The sequence below is a fragment of the Pongo pygmaeus genome, chromosome 9 (genome assembly GCF_028885625.2).
Source record: "Pongo pygmaeus isolate AG05252 chromosome 9, NHGRI_mPonPyg2-v2.0_pri, whole genome shotgun sequence".
NCBI lineage: Eukaryota > Metazoa > Chordata > Mammalia > Primates > Hominidae > Pongo > Pongo pygmaeus.
In genome coordinates, this window is record NC_072382.2 from 105,926,694 (window position 1) to 105,943,816 (window position 17,123).

Sequence of the window (17,123 nt, forward strand, 5' to 3'; positions counted from 1 at the left end):
GTTGATGGGTCTGTGTGTAGACTGGGGAATGCCTGCAGGTCATCCCTGTATCGGGCTCTGATTTCTCCTGAATGGAGGTAACCTAGTACATGCACACAGACTTCCTGACCCAAAGAGTGATGGTGATCTCAGGAGGGCTCTTCTTAGCTGTTTCTTTTCTTGGTTCTTGCTATGAAACTTCTGGCTACTCGGTCATTTTTCTTGTATCATGGAGCTATCAGCCTTCTCTTACTTGCTCTCCACTGAGATCTTCATTGTTTTGGACGAAACCTTTAAGTATGGAGTTCTCCACTCTCTGTACCAAATAAAGTTCATACCCTCAGATAGAGCTGTGGAATTGGGCCCTAATGGCCTGCCTTCTCCTGGGCAGAACCCTTATGCCATTGCTTGAAGACTGGGGGAAGCACTTGCTTTCTCCAGAATGACCCCTTTGCTCTATTGATGGACAGCTGGATGGGTGGGAACCAAAGATAAATACATGAATTTAAAGTTTGTCTTATTTGCTATAGGTTGTTATAAGAGAAATTTCTAGCCTACTTGAAATTTTGTAAACTCAGTTTACGGTTTAATAATAATATGCACCTGTGACTTAGGGTTTTGTTTTCATAATGATGACAAAAATCTCCAAGTTTCTTATGTTTTTGTTTATTATGGTGCTTTTTATTTTCATTTCAAACCTTTATAAGATACCAAGTAATTTTAAATGCATAATTTTTAGAATAATTGCATAATTAATACGCTTTGCATGCAAATTTGTAGAAACACAGAAGTTAAATGTTGCCATTGGAGGGTTTTATTCCGTTTTCCCCTAGATGTTAAAATGAATAAGTTCTGAGCAAGCCATATATTTTCTAATGCTGGCTTTGGCCCTTTCTAATTCCATGTTATAATATCCAGATATAAAAATAATAGTTTTAGATTACTTGTCCTTTCCAGTTACTTAGAAGAAACACATCTGAAAACAGATCATTTGCTCTTTCTAAGAAGGAATAAGAGGCAAACTAACGCAGAAAAATAGGAAACGAGAACCGTTTTGAAACTGGGTTCAAATTCCAGCACCATCACTTACCTGTTGTGTCCTTGTATAAAACTAAGCCTGAGCTTTCCTATTGGCAACATATATGGATAATATTTACCCGATAGGGTTTTGTGCATAAAATCAGATTATATATCTAAAACTTGTCCCTTAATACCTAAAAAAGAGGAAGTAACCTGATGATAGCCAATCATTAATTTGTCATTCTCAAGTCTACTTGCCTTCACTGATAGTATACTGGTTTAAGAAATTTGATATATTTACATATTAATTATATCCGATGTAAACATTTTCTTACTTTAAAAGTTCCCCTTTATCTGAAATTCAAAGTATACATTTGTAAATTTTTAAATGAAATAACTCTGCAAATATGCTTGCTAATTTTCTAATTTCCAAAATAAATGTAAATCCACATAAAAAGTCTTATTTCTTTAGTGTGTAGCTCCAGAATTACGGAGTGTTGTCCCATCTGGTAGTTTATCTTTGAATGTAAAATCAGAGACGCAGTTCCCACATAAGGAATCCCTAGAGTAAGGCATTGTAAGGATAGATGAATAGAATGAGGGATGGATTTCAAAGATATTTGGAAACACCCATGCACTCTTCTAACCATTGAGATACCTTAACTCTTGACAGAGGAGCTTTAATAAAAGTTTTAGCATTTGACGTTTGCTTTGTTTTTTGTTTCAATATTTGAATATTATTCACACTGAACTATAAGCTCCATGAGAGTTGGATTGTACCTATTTCATTCACCATGGCAAACCCAATACCTCTCCCAGCACTTGACATACACTAGTCTTGATCAATATCAGTTTAATAAATAAATTTAATTATAATTATGTACTTTATTATACTTTATAAGTTTTAAACTTGCCATTTTACCTCTTCTATAATCTGAATGTTATATAGAGGTTACAAATCTGAATTTCTGTTCACTTTGAACCTATGTATTACTCAACAATATAATTTATGCAAACATATTTTTAGGAAGAGTAGCTTTATTTCTAATAGCCAAATATTGGAAATAAATCAAATGCCCAGTAACAGATAAATGTATAACGAATCGTGGTGCATCTAGTTCATGAAATGCTACTCTGTGATAAATTCATATACAAAATATTCCAAAAGAGACAAATTCTCCCATGTTTTGGAGGGAAAGCCTAAATCTCTTTAAACCTAAAATTAAATAAATTAATTAATAATATCCCATCAAATAGCAATTGGTTTAAGTCCAATGCCTTTAATAAGGAATACAAGTTCTTCCACTATCTGGTCCCTGGCTACTACTGTAGTTTTATTACTGGGTACTTGCTTTTTCCATATTTTCTTTCAATTTCATATCTTTATTTATATTTTTTTCTCAATGTGGAATTTCCTTTCTTTCTGCATCTGTAAAACTTATACACAAAAAATACACATACTAATAATGTTATTTATACTTTAATGATAAGCATTACCTTGGAATATGTCTACGGCACCTCAAGCCTGGGTTAGGAGTTGTCTGGGTTATTATAATACTCCGTGCACAGCTTGTTCATCATACTTCTCACATTTCATTATGGATATACCTTAAATAATCTGTTCTTCCACTAGGCTGTGAAGGTAGGAGTAAAGTTTCATTTTTCTCTGTATTTCTATAACTACTGCATGGCCTGGAGCAAGTCAGAGTTCTATAGTCATTGAGCTAATAAATATGAACTGATAAATATCTCTCTCTAAATTCCTAGGAGAGAAGCCTGAAGAACAAAGCAGCCACAGATCAACAGGAGTATAGTTTATTAGAGGTCGGTTAGAGGCTTTTTGCAAATGAGCTGTACTGTCCATAGGCATCATCATGGGGTTCTCAAATCTAATGATACCCATGCCATCAATTCTGAGTAAAGTGGTTACAAAATAAATTGATATTTATTTTTTACTATAATAGGAAATGGCATGTATATGTGTCTTAATTCATTCAGTAGATGCAACATAGGGTAGTGGAATGATCACTTTCCTGTATAATTAATTGTAAGAGCTAGAGTTCATATAATCACTAATTATTAACATAAAAATATTCTATCTCAAAAATAGCATTATCATAGCCTTTGTGGCTTTCTATTAATGAGTTATTTTCTCAATTTTTATATGTTTCAAATCTTCAATAACAATCAGAGCTGAAATAATAAACACTATTATTGTTCTAATAAATACAATGGTTATTTTTGCATAATGAGTAAGAACATAACCATTGGAGTCAGACAGAAGGAGTTGCTTATTTGAGTTATGACATTTACTGGCCATGCTACCTCAAGGAAATTAGACATTCTGAACTTCAGCCTCTTTATCCATAAAATAGAATAATAATAGTAGCTACTTCTTGGGATCACTGGTAGGGATGGTAGGTTTAAATGACACAGTGAATTCAAGAAAGTATTTGGGACAATGTCTGATAATTTATAAATGCTCCAGAGTCCTAGCATTTTTTGTTATTATTAAAAAAAATACTGTAACTCACAATAGACATTAAAGGAAAGAGCAAAAAACATGAGGATAAGTTTAACAAACAGTGATAAAGTCAATACCAGTGTCAAGAAAAAGCACAGCTAGGTCAAGAAAGAGAACCCTGATTGCAACCCAGGAGCCTTTGCTTGCGCCATCCTCATCACAACTTTCTCTCTCCCCTTTAGCATTAGCAAGTATCCTGAATTGCATGAAAATCATTTCCTTGCATTATTTTAAAATTTTACTACCCACATGTATTTCTAAGCAATATTGCCTGTTTTTGCCCTTTATACAGTAAAGTCATCTCAAAAGTCAACAATGGAAAAACAGAAATATCTAATTAGAAAACGGACAAAATAAGTGAAGATATTTCACTGAAGAGGATATAGAGATTACCAATAAGCATATGAAAAGGTGTTCAACATCACTAACCAACAGGGAATTACAAATTAAATCCATTATGAGATATCATTACACAACTATTAGAATAGCTAAAACTTAAAAAGCAGTTTCTAGCAAATTTGAGTGAGGATGTTTATAAACTGGATCTCTCATATTTTATAGGTTCAAATGTAAAGTAATACAGCTTATCAATTTCTTAAAAATTAAACATACTCTTATACAACCCAGCAATTGTACTACATTTATTCCAGGAGAATGAAAACTTATATCGACAAAAAAACCTGTACATGATTGCTCATAGTAGCTTTATTATCACCCAAAACTGAAAACAATCTGGATATCATTCAAAATGTGAATAATTAAATAAAATGTGGTATATTCATACCACAGAATACTACTCAGCAGTAGAAAGGAATAAACTACAACAACTTGGATGGATCTTAAATATATGGGGCTGAGTGAAAAAGCCAGTCTCTAAAGGTTATATGCTATTTATATTACATTCTCAAAAATGACAAAATAATATACATAAAATATAGATTAATAGCCACCAAGGATTAGGGATAACAGAAGGGATAGAAATGAGTGTGACTTTAAGGGAGTAGTATGAGGAAGATCTTTGTGGTGATGGAATGGTTCTGTGTCTTTGATGGTAGTAATTATTACACAACTGTAAATGACTTAGAAATATATACCTACATCATACTATGTTAATTTCTGAGTTTTGATGTTGTACTACAGTAATGTAAGATGTACCAAAAATTGAGGGAATCTGCATAAAGGATATATGTTACCTCTCTGTCCTATTTTTGCAGCCTCCTGTAAATGTGTAATTATTTCAACATAAAAAGTTAAAAAAAATGCTTCATCTACATAAAGAGATGAAAATAACACAGAAACAAAAAGAAGATAGAATAATAGAAATTAAAAGTCAAGGCTTTATTTCAAATATATCAATACTTCAGTTAAACATAACTGAAATAAAGTCTCAATTCAAAGGCAAAGACTGTTAACCTGGATAAAAAATGTGTGCAATCCAACCATAGTTTTTTTTTTAAGTAACAATCATCTATTAATTATATAGATACGAACAGATTGAAAATAAAAGGACTTTTTGTGATTACATTTTGCTTTAACCTAGAGAATTTCTTTTAGCATTTCTTGTCTTGTGACTTTGCTGGATATAAATTTATTTTGTATTTATATTTCTGTAGGTGTTTATATGTCATGTTGATTTTTGAAGGATATTTTTTACTAGTAGAACTCTAATATTCTTTTTACAAAATTTCAACACATCCAAGATGCCATTCCATTGACTTCTTGATTTCGTTGCTTTTTGATGAGAAGTCAGCTAAAATTCTTACCATTGATTTCCTTTATGTAATATTTCTTTGTACTCAACTGCCTTCAATAGTTTTTCTTTTTCTTTTAACAGTCTAAGTATGACACACCTAGCTTTTCTTTGTATTTATCCTGCTTGGCATTATCTAAGCTACTTGGATTTTTGGTGTTACCTTAAATGAAATTTGGAAATGTTAGGATGTTATCTATTCAAATATTTATTGTGTCCATCTGGAGCGTCTTCCTTTTCTATGGCAAGTATACATATATTAGACTGATCTTGTCCCAAGGCCTCTGATACTCTCGTCTGCTTTTTTTTTTTTTTCTTTTGGTGTTAGTTTGAATAATACCTATTGATCCATCTTAATGCTTGTGAATTCTTTATTCTCAGGTGTTCAGTGTGTGGATAATCACATCACAGACATTGGTTTCTTTTGATATTGTGTTTTCATGTCTAATAATTCAATTTGTTTCTTTGTTTGTTTGTTTGCATCTCTCTGATGAAGTCCTCTATATATTCATGCATGTTGTTTACCTTTCCCATTAGATCCTTTAACATATTAACCTTAGTTATTTAAACTACCTATCTGACCATTTCAACATTTGGACCATCTGATTTAATGACTACTTTACTTCTTGATCATGGGGCAGTTTTTTTCCATGTGTTTCCTGTGTCTTCTGGCTTTCGGTTAAATGCTGGACACTGCATGTAAAAATAATAGAGGCTGAAGTCAATACCATCTTTTCCTGGAAAAGCACATGTTTCTTCTTCTCCCAGACTTATGTTGAGAGATTGAGTAAATATTTTCTGTAATTTGAACTATATTTGGCCTTGTGATTGCTTTCACTGTCAAATTGAGCACATCACAGGCTTCAAATATCTCCAGTGGTGATTTAGTGCTTACCGTGAGGTGTGGGACGCTGGAGAGCTTCTCCTAACGTTCCTGTTTTGCTTTTATGTTTCATCGAATTCTTCATGCCTGTGCCATGTTCTCACCCTTCCCCTGTGATATATTGCTCTTGCTTCATATCAGCTGAAGTCTCATGGTGAGGGTAAAGATGTTTCTTGTTTATTCTCTTCTTGCCTTAGTCCTGAGTGGGCAGTTTTCATGTGAAATGTAGAGACAGCCTTTTTTTTTTTTTTTTTTTTTGTTAAGCATTTCTGCCCTTTCTCAAATGCAAGTAACCTCTCTTCCTACTCAACCTAGATTCCAGAAAGTAAACAAATTTCCTGTTCCTCTTAAAGGGCAACAAACCTAAAGTTTGTATCTCTGGAGGCTAGGGTAAATGAGATTCCTGTTTCTCCCCCATTTGCAGCAAAAATATGCCTTGTTTTAGGACAAGAACCTAGGAGTTTCCTACTCCAACCCCAGCAGCAGATGGCTGTGTCAGGAAAGAATTTCTTGTTCCTCCTCCAGTACCAAACAACTTCTTGAAATCAGCATGTCTAGGGTGTTGAAAAGTTACCTGCCTTTTCTCCAGAAGCAGTCTGTATTCAGACTTTAAGAAGGTGTTTACATTTCAGCCTTTTTTTCTCAGCTGCTTCTATGGTGGCCACTTACTTCCATGCTATGCCAAAGATGTAAGAGTTTACGTACCCTGTTCTCCTAGGAGGTTTACCAACTCATTGATCTCAGTTTTCCTGGTTGCCTTATGATCTGAACTATCTGATATGCTCTAAAAAATTATGGTTTTGTAGGTTATCTGTCTTGTTTTTGATTGAATTTTTTTTGCAGTTTTTTACATCCTAAGTGAAAATAGATTCAGTTTTTATAGTTGAATGCCGTACATTTAAATTATTGCATAGATCAGATGAGAAATATTTTTGGTCTCTGGATGTGAGTTGTTGTTAATTTTATTGACCATGTTATACCATCAGCCCTTTTTGTTCCCTGCATAAAACTTGACTGTGTATTTATGCTGCTGTTCGGAGTTTCTACATGACAATTTCCTTTAGACTTTTGGCTGATGGCCACTCATTTCTATTAAAAAAAAGTTTTAAACTCTTTCCTACAATGGCTTTTGGCACTTGAAAAAAAATACAGGAGTCTGGGGAAACAGTAACCAATTTTTGTACAAAATGTTACCCTAATACCAAAGATGGAGCAAGTAATGGCAGCAGCCTCATGTGGCTGTCATAGAAATATTTGGCCCCAAACAGAAGCCCTCCAGTAAATCTACCCATTTTGACTCCCCTTTTTAATTTCCATAATTTCAACTGAGAGACAGTCCAATTCAGGCTAAAAATGGAACTGTAGTAGCTGTTTACTTCAACTCTTTCCTCCTCTCTCACTTTTAAGGCATCAAACTCTAAATAAAAACAAAAACAAAAACACTACAACATGAGGACTACCATTAATCACTTTCTGATTTTTGTGAAATCACTTAGCTTCTCTATGGCTCAATTTCTTCATTCATGAAATTAGCTAATTTTACCTACTCTAACAGTCTTAAAAGAGAAATTACAATGAAAAAATGTTAGCTGCAATAAACAATAAATATGTGTGTTACTATTTCCTATTCTCATCTTCTCCTTCTTAAAGATTGATCTGGCCCTAGCGTGTACTGTTCTGTAGAGCAGTGTAGTTTATTTAGGTGATTTGACTGAAAAATTGTTATCCTTTTTTCATTCATGATTATTTGAGAATTCCTGCTTTGTCTTTGTGTGTATTCAGAAACTTCTAGATTCTTCTTGAGGGTATATAACACATTCATTTGAAAAAGTCTGAATAAGTTATGCCTGCCCTTAATTTAGATTTGGTATTTCTATTACTGGCTAAAGGCTATGGGGTTTAATAAGTAAAGAGACATTAATAGGAAATTCATTAGTTAAGGTTATCTTAACATCCCTAATTATTTATTAAACACTGGTTGATTATATTAAAACCTATTTTGTTCATTGCAGTCATTGGTATCTGACATTGAGAGAGAATAGAGTTGCATTTTTATTTTACATTTCTCAAAGTAGCAACTTAGACACATTCAATGTTTTCACACAATAGCAATTATAATTAGGGTCAATGCATATGCTAGATACCCCCTCTCTGTGCAATCATAAATAGCAATTTTATTAATAAATGGGCTGATTTTTTCTTTTTGTTTTGTGACTTAGGCAACACATTGTTATCACTATCCAGTTCTGTCTGGGATTAGTAATTTTGTTCTTTTATTAATAATCCAATATATTTGTGACTTATTTAGGAGGCAGAAACATACACGAATACCTCACAGGCTTTGAAGTGAGATCTTTTTGAATCCACCCATTATTGACTACGCACCTAGAGCAAGTGATTGCTAAGCCTTGGATTCTCCAATGGTAAAATGGAGAAGATAACTTTTTAGAGCTGTTGTGAGGGTTGAAGGAGACAATGCATGTAAAGCTCCTGCCCTATTACTTAGCACCACCAAACAGCTCAAGAAATGGCACAAGTGATGATGATGATGACTGTTGCCTTTTTCTATTTTTTGTATTTCTTGGATTTTAAGTTTCCAGAAGGTAGAAGCTCCATTTACACACAGTACTGTCTAAACTGCTCTTAGCATAATGCCACCCCATCTATCTTCTGTTTTTGACAGTTTCGTTTTCCCAGATCAGTGCTGTCAGTCCTCATTTGTAAAGTCTTAGAGACAGAGCCACATCTATTTATCTTGCTCAATAAATCCACATTACTATAACAAATATTTCTTGATTATGCTGCTGATTCAGCTGTCTTGTTTCCCCTAATCCAGCTGAGAATATTCCAGCATGTCCTCTATTTATGAATACGCTTTAATTCAAAATGAAAGAAAGACCATGATTGGTTCGATTAGCTTGGCCTAACACAATCTCTGAGCTTAATTTTTGGATTAACACGGGCACTTTTGCCATTTCATTCTTTCCTTGGCTCCTTCTGCTATGTATGATTTCAAGATGATGATTCCCTTTGGACTTTTGGCTGAAGGCATTTGTCACTTCCAATTCATTATTTCCTTGATATTTGCTCACTGCAGAGCATCTGTCCCCTATGCAAACAGTTTTGGAAGAGGATGTACATCTCTGAAATAGCAAGACAAATATGACGCCTGATTATAAGTTTAGGAAAATAAAAACAGAGGAGGGTCCTTTCACGGTTTTCAAATTTTTCTATGAATTTATCATATTTAAGCTGCTATTTTAGTTTCTGGCAGGTATATTTTCTATAACAAGGAACAAAAAAGGCTAGTCTGCTCTGCAGATGTTTTATTTAACATTGCCTTCCTGTGTTGTGTGGTCTGACTAAAAATTTTATAAGTTAACTGGAAATTTGCATATTTTAAATACACAATGGATGGGATTTCTTCTTGAGGGACATAAACAAAAACAGCCGCTAACATATGTCACAATTTCTTTGACACATGACATATATTTAGCTAAATTTGTTAATACTTTCTATTAAAAGTTTTTAGAACTTCCAACGTGTCCGGAATTGGTGGGTTCTTGGTCTCGCTGACTTCAAGAATGAAGCCACAGACCTTCGTGGTGAGTGTTACAGCTCTTAAAAGCGGCGCATCTGGGGTTGTTCGTTCCTTCAGATGTTCAGGTGTGTCCGGAGTTTCTTCCTCTGGTAGGTTTGTGGTCTCACTGACTCCAGGAGTGAAGCTGCAGACCTTTGTGGTGAGTGTTACAGCTGTTTAGGCGGCGCGTCTGGAGTTGTTCATCCCTCCAGTGGGTTTGTGGTCTTGCTGGCCTCAAGGAGTGAAGCTGCAGACCTTCATGGTGAGTGTTACAGCTCATAAAGGCGGCCGGACCCACAGAGCAAGCAACAGCAAGATTTTTTGTGAAGAGCAAAAAAACAAAGCTTCCACAGCGTGGAAGAGGACCCTACCGGGTTGCCGCTGCTAGCTTGGTTTTATTCCCTTATCTGGCCCCACCCACATCCTGCTGATTGGCCCATTTTACAGAGAGCTGACTGGTCTGTTTTACAGAGTGCTGATTGGTACCTTTACAAACCTTTTCCTAGACACAGAACACTAATTGGTGCATTTACAATCCTTTAGCTAGACAGAAAAGTTCTCCAAGTCCCCTACTCGATTAGCTAGACACAGAGCCCTGACTGGTGCGTTTACAAACCTTTAGTTAGACAGAGTGCTGATTGGTGCCTTTACAATCCTTTAGCTAGGGGGAAAATTTCTTCAAGTCCCCACCCCTCCCAGAAGCCCAGCCAGCTTCACCTCTCACTAGCACTCGCCACAGGCACTCAGGTATCCCAGAGGGAGCTCATCCCCTGATCAAGCCCAGCAGGCTCTGGCAGGCCACGCCCAGTGCGGGGCCCGCCGAGCTCGCGCCTACCCGGAACCGGAACCGGCGCTGGCGCTCCGGCCGGGCGCAGGCCCCGCTCCTGCCGGCGCCTCTCCCTCGTTACCTCCCCGCGAGGAGAGGGAGCGGGCTCCGTCCTCGGCCAGCCCCAGAGAGGGGCGCCCACAGCGCAGCGGCGGGCTGAAGGGCTCCTCAAGCGCCACCAGAGCGAACGCCGAGGCTGAGGCCCTGAGAGCGAGGAGAGCGAGCGAGGGTTGCTAGCACGTTGTCACCTCTCACAATGACTGTCTTCCTCAAGTAGGTTACCAGTCAAATGCTCAGAATACCAATGCTACTAGTTTTCATATCAATTATTTATGTTAAAGACAAAATCGTGAAGTATTTAACAAATTGTTGCAGTCTGTGACCCCCATAAAAATTGAGCATAGTCTGTTATAGTGGACTTACAGAGAACAATGGACTTGAAGTCAGGAGTTTGAACACTTGTTTACTGAATATGCAACTCTAAGTCAGTCTATGAACTTCTTTGGACCTATAAAACACCTGCTTTCCCGGCTGATGGGGTCTCTGGAAAATCTATAAAAAACACAGCTAGAAAAATGTTTAGTGCACACAGCGAGCTAGTTCTCTTGTGACCTACACATGAAAGATGTCACTGTTATTATTTTTCTCTTTGCAATTACAGCTCCATCCTTTACTAGGAATTCTTTGTGCTTTACGTCTAAGGACATGACAGTAATTCGTTCCTCAAATATTCTGAGTACCTACTGGTACTAGGCACTGTGGATACTGTAAAATCAGAACAGAACAACAGCGTCAAAACTTAACTCAGAATTAACTATTTAGAAGGCAATGAAATCTGGAGTTTGCTTCAGGTTTCAGTGTGCCACACAGGTTAATTATTTTTAGTATAGGTGTCAGGGTAAAATAGGGAAAGCTATAAACAAACAATAGTAATACAACAAACTTAAAGGAGATATTGATTTGAAATAAAAATAGTACCATGAGATTTACCTTGAGAAAAATGGGTACTATAAAACCTGTTTTCTACATTTTGAAAAAACAAAACACATGGTTGTGAAATGAGACATTCAGGTGATCAGCTTAACACTCACAGTAAACATGCCAAAGATCTGAAAACTATTGCATTTGCCACATTCCACTGTTTAGAAAGAGCTGGATGTCTGGAAGGGCATAGAACAATTAGCTGATGATGGGGGAGCATTTTCCACTTTGTATTGATACACTTGGATTTCCTTGAGAAGATGTGGAAGTAAAGGTTTACAATGAATGACCTGTCCCCTCGATACTGATAGGCATTACCAGTACCAATATTGTTCTAAGGGCAGAAAATGTTCAGTAAATCTGAACGTCTTTGACGAATCATCCCACCACTTAGCATACACTAGTTGAGCTGAGGTGTTTCACCTGTTTTCCTTTGGAGAAAAGCTGCTATTGGAGCCTGAACCCATAGTCTTAAAAAATCTCAGCCTCTTTGTACTATGGATTTTATGGAAGATTAAATCAGAGTCATATCTCCTTCATTTGAAATGGTACCCTTCCTTTTTTACAAGGTATTCTAAGGAGATTTCAGTTTTTCTGCGTTTGTATTGTCTTCAACAGAATCTTTATAATAAGCTTCTAGTGGATTTTGGGTGGGTGAACATTAAATGACTTATTCCTTCTGGAACATTTTAGTATTGGATATGGCACTGGAACAGGAATTAGGAGATATTGGTGAGTGTGTGCAATTTGTTTCAAGTGGGATTTGCAGAAGTAACCTGACTTATCCAGGCTTAAGTTTCCTTCTTTGTAAAATGAATGAGTAGGATGAACATATCTCTTAGATTACTTTAACTCAACTGATACTGTTGAGCAATTAGGTGTCAAGGATACAAACATTTCTGGAATCCTATATTCAAGTGCATTAATAATTTCCTATTATTCTATGAAATGCAGCTTAGTCAGGTAGAACATCTCACTATTTCCAACATACAACATGATTATTTTCCTTCTTTTGACTTTTCCTGTGGATTCTTCCTCATCTGGCATGCCTATTTGATCATATCTGAATATCTAAATCCCACTCATATGTCAAGGACAAAGCTTAAAAGTCTGATGTAATCACAATTATGTACTATATCTCTTTTAGAAACACATAGAACTTACCAAAGAGGTTACTACACTCTAAATATCTAATAAATACTAATCCTAATAGCTTAATTAATAACTTTTTAGCTTTTAGCATTGCAAAATTCTACAATAAATGAATCAGATACCGTTTCCCAAAATAATGTAATTGTGAACTATTATATTGGTCTTGAGTAGCTCAAGCATATTTCCTCTACTTCTAAATTTAAAAAGCAACATTTATAATATTTGTCTTATGCTGTGCAGTAGTCTGAATGCTTGTACAGCCCATCCCCCAAATTTAAATTTTAAAATGCTAACCCCCAACGTGATGATAGTATTAAAAGCTGGGGTCCATGGGAGGTATTAGTTCATGGGGCTGGAACCTTCACTAATGAGATTAGTGCCCTTATAAAAGAGAGTCTACAGAGATCCTCACCTCCTTTTTCCAGGTAAGGACATATAGAGAATCTGCCATCTATGAACCAGAAAGCAAGCTCTCTCCAGGCACCGAATCTTTGGGCACCTTGATCTTGCACTTTCCAGACACCAGAACTACAATAAATTAATTTATGTTGTTTATAAGCTGTCCAATTTATGGTATTTTGTTATAGCAGCGGGATCTGACCAATGCAGCTTCCTACATAAGGAAATGAGGTACGTAACCAGACATTCTTCTTTAGCAGTTTCAACCAAGTAAAAGTTTAAGCATGGCTAACATTGGAAGGTCACATAAAGAAAGGTTTACATGACATCATGCTTTTGTCCCAAGGAGATTTTGTAGCCTGAGCACCAATGGGAAATATTTTAAAATAAAAGCCCATTCTCTAAGAAAATATTACAGATAAATGCACAAAGAAGAAAATAAAATACCTTCCAGTGTTGACAAACAAAGCAAGTAGCAAGCATTTCTGAAGAACATATTGAAGACATCCAAAAAAGATGTCTAAAATCTCAAATTTGAAAACTGGGGCAAACCAAGGCTGAACACTACATATAAAGTCTTCATAAACACTGAAGTAGCAAATACAGAACCATTGCTCCTAGAAGAAATATAGGGTTAGGTATCTGGTCTTAACATTTTTGTCAATTGATCAATCACCTTGTGTTTTGTGTGTTTCTAGTTAAAGATACCTTATTTAATATATATTTTTGATTCATTAACATTGAACTCACAGCAGGCACTATGATTTATGCCTGCAAAAAACATATCTAACATATCTATTTTCTCCGTAAGGCACATGACAGTCTTCTCGCACTGAGGAACACTAGATAGCACTTCAGCACTATAATCAGGGCCCATTTTAAGCAGCCAAGTCATCAACAAGAAGCACGAAATGCAAAAAACATGGCATAAATAGACCACAAAATGGACACATGTTTACAGTATGAGAGATGAAACAGGAAGGCAGAGTGCTGCCTTGTTTGAATTCAGCTGGAAACATGCTCTTCAGAAAACTCAAATTTTTTAACACTCTGCTCATGCCTGTGAGTGATTGCAAAAGTGAAGTGCATATTGATTTTGAGGTTACAAATAAATTTTAGCAAGTAGGCAAATTTGCAAATGTGGAGCCTGCAAATAATGAAGATGATTGTATTTGTTATGAGATCTGTTGAATTCCAGTGCTGTTTTTCTTCCTCACATCCTAATGAAAGGAGCTTTATACTTCTCTTGCATATAAAAGTGATGCACTATCATGTTGAAAAATAAAGCCATACAAAAATATTTTTAATCAATAGAAATTACGTCACCAGAAGTCAATGATACCTTTCTATGTATATGTATATATTTGTATTGATATGGTTTGGCTCTGTGTCCCTGCCCAAATCGAACTGTACAGAACTGCCCATATTGAACTGTAATCCCCATAATCCCTATGTGTGGAGGGAGGGACCTGGTGGGAGATGATTGGATCACAGGTGTGGATCCCCTTCTGTTGTTCTTGTGATAGTGAGTGAGTTCTCATGAGATCTGATGGTTTTATAGGTGTCAATTCCTCCTTGTTCACTCTCTCGACTACCACCATATAAGACATGCTTCCTCCTCTGCAATGATTGCAAGTTTCCTGAGGCGGCCTCAGCCATGCAGAACTGTGAGTCAATTAAACTTCTTTCTTTTATAAATTCTCACTCTTGGGCATTTATTTATAGCAGTAGAAAACAGACTAATACCTGCATATATACATATTTCCTATAAAATATCATTGTGTTTTAACAAGTCTGGAAAAGAATAATTGCAGAACTTTTCCATTAAGTATTGAGTATAGCTATGTGGAGTCATTTTAAATGGTTGCATTATATGCTTTCACTAATCTCCTATTGATAAACATTTAGCTTGCTTCTAATATTTATTCTGAACACTGTGCTGAAAATTCACCTATCTCTGTGTATATGTCCAATTATATTTGCAAGAATTTTCTAAAAATACAGTTTAGATGTAGATTCCTACTAAACTGCCCTTAAGAAGTGTTTTCCCTATTTTAACCATTTTCTATCTAATGTTGCATATGCTACAGTGTCAGTTCTGTTTAACTTGATGTTTGGGGTTATTACCTAAGTTATTACCTGTTAGCATGGGAAAAGAAATAATCACATCACATTATTCACAACCAAACATTAGTAGATGATCTGGTACAAAAAATAATTACCAGAAGAATTGCAAGACTATATAAGGTAAAGATCCAGTGCTGATCAATTCTGAAAAAGTGGCAGTGATGGAAGCATAGTTTTGGAGTCTCTTGAAATCTCCAGACTGAGGAGCTAGTTAACAAAACCAAAACTCCACAGAGATCATACACAATATAACTAGGGGGCAAGGTATCAAAAACCAAGCAGGCTCTCAATCGAAAGGGCTGAATGTTATTAACATCTATATGGAAGAAAACTGGAATCCAACAAAGTAGGCTGATGGACCTGAGAATAGGAGAATTCCGAAACAGTGACATCTGGAAAGGGCTTCAGGTTAATTTGGAAACAGCAAATATTGGGAGGTACCTTCCCCACTCCAGTAACAACAGAGTGCAAGGGGCTGACTGTAAGAAGGTATGATGAGAATGGGGAAGTCTAACAGCTTTTGTGAAACTTCAAAACTGACTTTTTTTTTATTTGGTTTCCCTAACTCTGAGGAAAAACTATTGGAAGCAGCTTCAAAATTTAGCAAGCTAGGGATAAAGGAGATAGGAGAAACTGTTCAAAAAAAAAAAAAAAAAAGGAAAAAAAAGAAAAAAGAAAAGTGGAGATGGAAGTGAAACAAAGTTTAGAATGCTCACAAAGTCCCCACACTACATTAAAAAAAGAAGTTCTATAAAGTTAGAAAAGCTTCTCTAAACCCCACATTTTTCTAAAGTTTGAAAAAAATTATACCATATAAGAATGAACAAAAATGCATCAGGGTTAAATTCTGTACAAATTATTGTAAGAAAACAAGAAAAGAGTATACCTAGCAATAAATATACCTACCACTCATAAAGATGTGCTCAAGAGTATGACTATTATTTCAGAATAAACTCAGCCAGGCATGGTGGCTCATGCCTGTAATTCCAGCACTTTCGGAGGCCAAGGCAGGCAGATAATTTGAGGTCAGGAGTTTGAAACCAGCCTGGCCAACATGGTGAAACCCCATCTCTGCTAAAAATACAAAAATCAGCTGGGTGTCTGGCTGTGTGCCTGTAATACCAGCTACTCAGGAGGCTGAGGCATGAAAATTACTTGAACCTGGTAGGCAGAGGCTGCAGTAATCTGGGATCATGCTACAACATTCCAGTCTGGGGAACAGAGTAAGACTGTGTCTCAAATTAATTAATTAATTAATTAATTAATTTACAATTCACAAATCCACATGAGATGGCAGAACACAAGAAAGCAGATATAAAATAAAAAAGATCACTTCAGATAGAAACAAAGAATAAAATAGAACACAAGAGAAACACAAGAGAAACACTAATGGAGAAATACTAATGGAGCAGACAAAAATGAGAAAACAGAAGTCTCTGAAGGAGGAAGCTGAAAAGAAACACTAAAAATTATAATTTAATTAAATTTTCTTAAAATAAAAATAAGAATTTAAAACTACATGTTGGAAAAATGCAATACATATCTGAGAGTTTAGTACACAGTTGACCCAGCCACAAAACACTAAACTGAAACATAGTCTAACTTTTTTTTTTTAATTCAGGAAAAAAAATCAGGGGTATGGGGTCTGGAGGTGATTCTAAAGGAAAAAAATTTTTTTGATCATTATCAAACTTTTTTATCAGCATCAATGTATGCCAGAAAAAAATGAGGTCAGGTATTTTATATTTTCACAGGGGAAAATACTTTTTTTGAGACAGGGCCTCTTTTGTCACCCAGGCTGGAGTGCAGTGGCACAATCATGGCTCACTGCAGCCTCAACTTCCTGGGCTCAGGTGATTCTCCTACGTCAGTCTCCTGAGTAGCTGGAACCACAGGTGTACA

The 17,123-nt window shown here is 35.9% G+C and overlaps 1 long non-coding RNA gene across 1 annotated transcript in view; it reads left to right on the forward strand.

Moving 5' to 3' along the window:
• The first annotated feature begins 10,542 nt into the window (after positions 1–10,542).
• Positions 10,543–17,123, forward strand: part of LOC129007263 (uncharacterized) — a 59,109-nt gene continuing 52,528 nt past the window's right edge. The window contains exons 1-3 of the long non-coding RNA XR_008492273.1: positions 10,543–10,835; positions 13,121–13,325; positions 14,656–14,761. This is a non-coding gene — a long non-coding RNA (uncharacterized LOC129007263). The remainder of the gene's footprint in view (positions 10,836–13,120; positions 13,326–14,655; positions 14,762–17,123) is intronic.